This window comes from Miscanthus floridulus, chromosome 4 (assembly GCF_019320115.1).
Source record: "Miscanthus floridulus cultivar M001 chromosome 4, ASM1932011v1, whole genome shotgun sequence".
Taxonomy (NCBI): Eukaryota; Viridiplantae; Streptophyta; class Magnoliopsida; order Poales; family Poaceae; genus Miscanthus; species Miscanthus floridulus.
In genome coordinates, this window is record NC_089583.1 from 68,326,798 (window position 1) to 68,330,521 (window position 3,724).

At 41.4% G+C, this 3,724-nt stretch overlaps 1 non-coding gene across 1 annotated transcript; it reads right to left on the reverse strand.

The window, feature by feature from the left end:
- Positions 1–3,240: 3,240 nt before the first annotated feature.
- Positions 3,241–3,348, reverse strand: LOC136553143 (small nucleolar RNA R71). Its single transcript, XR_010783049.1, has one exon. It is a non-coding gene; the product is annotated as a small nucleolar RNA R71 (small nucleolar RNA).
- Between the last annotated feature and the right edge of the window lie 376 nt (positions 3,349–3,724).

The window sequence follows — 3,724 nt, forward strand, 5'->3', positions numbered from 1 at the left end:
TGAAACTAATGCAAAGAGAACTACTCGAACCAGAGATCAAACGATTAAATGGCAGGGATTAACAGTAGGATGGCAAAATCGTAATTAAGAGCATCTTCTACCTTGGGCTTTCATCTCACGAACGCAACCATGAAGAGACCTGTTGCTGCTTGTGGAGGGGGCTGACGCAAGGGCAGGGGCCTCGGCCTCAGGGCCTGCTGGTCGGCTGGCGGCGGCGCAGCGTCGGGCCAGGCCCTCTCGGGCCGAAGTAGGGCAGCAGGCACGCATGCCCGCACCTGCATGACATAGGGCAGCGGCGGCCACCTATTGCTCTGCAGTGTGGCGTGTGGGCCCAGCTAGGAGGCCACAGGGTGGAGCCCACATGGTGGCGGCACAAATGGGGGCCGCAGGTGGGGGCGCACAAGCCATGGTGGCCGAAAACGAAGGAGAAGATGGCCTCCATGGAGGTTCCTCGCTAGAGAAGAAAAAGAAAGGTTAGGGAACCATCAAACGGACACGGATTTGTGAAAACGAGTATAGCACAACAAAGAGAATGACAAGGGATACCTCTTGGTGGTGGTGGTGGTTGATGCCAAAACACAACGGTTTCACCGGAAAAGCTCATCGGGAGTTTGCCGGAATCCTAGCTTTTCCCGAACTTCGGCGTCCCATTTGTGGGGCTACGAGTGGCGGCTCACAAAAGCGGTCGTACTTCTAGAACCAGCGTGTCAAGGGCTACGTCGGCATGTATATAGGTCTAGGGTTTGAGATTGGAAAAAAAATCGAGCTATTTTTATAATTTCAGAAATTACAGAAAATCATTTTGAGTTTAAAAACAATTCCAGAAAAAGCTGAAATCATCTTAAATCACCGAAAAATATTTCTAAATCATCAAAAATTATAGAAAAATACCTAAAGGTAGATTAAGAGATGATGAATCCAAATAATATATTTGGAGCCCATAAAAAGGGATTTTAGAGCGTCTAAACATTGGATTATGCTCTAGGAAAAATGGGAAAATGTTCCGAAAAAATCCAGAAAATTCCCGGGAAGGATCGAACGGCGTCTAAACGTGTTTTGAAGACTTATCACACAAAAAAGTGCCAAAACAAGCAACAAGCAAGCACCACATCAACGAAAGAGCATCAAATTAATTTCAAAACATTCGAAAACACCATTTTTATTTAAGAAAATATACGGAAATCTAAACTAATGTTGACAAATTATATCCAAATAATAAAATCCTTCATTTTATTTAGTGTTTTCTAATAACAACCCAAAATAGAAATTTTGGGGTGTTATAATGGTGTATGATTTCTCACCAAGGCACATCACAGCAATGCCTTCTTTTCCTTCCTACTTCTAAACAAATTATGTGGAGTTTACATAGCGATAAAATATGTAGCATACTTACCTTGCATATATATTGTAAAGTCAAATCTTGAATCCAAGGAGGGAAATGTTATACTCTTAGATCAAGATGTGCATGTGTGTGGATATATGTGGTGGCTAACTATTGATGGTAGTTAACAACCATTTTAAACCATCAATATAAGAGCATAAAATGATCACCAACGTAGGTTTAGGGGTTTAAACTAACAAATTCGATGAGTTTTGATGAATTTGTGTTTTCAGCAGGGTTTATTTAGAAAACCATCAAGGTAGACCCAAACATCAGAATTAATTGTCATTGTCCATGATGGAAACAACTTTAGAAGACTCTAGAAGACTCCAAGAGGCAAACCACCGAAGCAGAGGGTGAGAGGCAGCCAGGTGGGGCTAGTCGGCCCCAATTGCAGGCCGGCCAACCCCCTAGGCCCATATGTCACCCCAACTTTGAATGTTGGTTCTCCACCGTCTTAGGGTTTGCATCTATGCTGTTCTTTCAAGTCGGTTTGATCCGAGGGCTCAGGATTGACACTCCCCCCTATATGTGCCAGCCCCTACCATCCCCCTTAGGCATAAGTCATAAGCCTAATCATTCAAGAGATCAAGAAACCCTGATCATCCTCGGAGCTCCATCATATTCTAGGGCATAGCTAGCTAGGCTTGATCTTAGCCATGACTACTAAGTGTAATTGCACTAATCAACGTATGCTTTGACTTATAATTAAGAAAGACTTAGGAATTATTCCTCTAATTTTTACTTAGCAATGCTAATGCCATAGAAAGGAGTACTCTGAGTGATCATTTATCATTACTTATTATATTTATCTCTTGACTTACCCCTATTGTGAATAGAAGTTTGATTATGGTTTACTTCTCTATCATACATATAAGTTATCAATATATTCCAACTGCCCGTCCTTCCCTATGGTAAAAATATAAATAACGATACCTGGAATACTCCTGGGTGAAGTGCTACAATGGTATATTATCTATGTGCTTGCAGATCCCTTCATATATATATTTACATTCTTTCTAGTCACATGAAATACTTAAGTACTTCTTAGTGTTATTCTAGAAGTTACACTAGAAAGTACCAACAAGCATTTCTGACATCATAGCTAGGGATGACAACTTAGCAAAAGTTATATTAAGAAATGTAAACAAATATTAGGTGGCTACTTAAATAAGTGATAAGTTAATAAATGCCAACGAGCATTTCTGACGCCATTGCTGGGGAAGGTAGCTAGGCAAGAAGGAATATTGATAGACTTTTACTTATTAATGTGATCAAGAAAACCATTTAACTCTGCCCAAGCAGGATTACCCTTGTTTTGTCTACTTTTATATCTTATGCAGGGTAATGTATGACCAGTTTTGACCTTTTGACAAACTACGTTGAAGATCTAGAAGCATTAATTAGGAGGACTAGAGCTAAACTCAAGAAAGTTTCAGCTTTAGAATCAGAAGAAAACCAGACAAGGCGAAGCTTAACACCAGTTTTTGAAGCCATAGCCAACAAGACTCTCCATGAGTTCTCTGCTCCAACTATGGCCAACATCCGTACTGGACCATTGATCAACATCAAAGACAATGATTTTGAACTCAAGCCAGCTTTCATCAACATGGTGCAAGCTAGCCAGTTTTGTGGAAAGGCACATAAAGATGTAAGTGCTTATCTCCAACACTTCCTGGAGATTTGTAGCACTTTCACCTTCAAGGGAGTAATAAGAGACGCCATATTACTTCGCCTCTTCCCATTCTCACTTCTGGGAAGGTGAAGCAATGGTTCTACGCCAACAAAGATAGAAATACTACATGAGAGAACTGCTCCACTGTCTTCGTAGCAAAGTTCTTTCCCACAGGTAAAACCAATGCCTTACATGGAAGAATTTAAAGTTTTCAACAGCAACATGATGAATCTATCCTAGAGGCATGGGAGCGCTTTCAAGACTACATATCAGAATGTCCTCATCATGGGATGGAGGATTGGCTACCCATGTAGACTCTTTATGGTTAACAAATAGCACTCGTGAGAATATGGATGCCATTGTTGATGCTGCATTTTTGTCACTCACAATCACACAAGCAACGACTCTCTTAGAGAAGATGGTTTCCAACCAAGGTTGAAATGAAGAACGTCTTTAGACCTGCAAGAGAGGTGGAGATATGCATTAACTCAAGGAGGTAGACATGCTATCCGCTAAGATGGATCTACTGATGAGGAGGCTTGAAGAGCGAGCCAATGGAAAGAAAGAAGTCGTGCACATTCATGATTCTCGCATGACACTGAAGAGCGTGGCAACACTAGGCATTCAAGGAACAACTGTCCTAAAACCCATGAGGATGTGAACTTCAT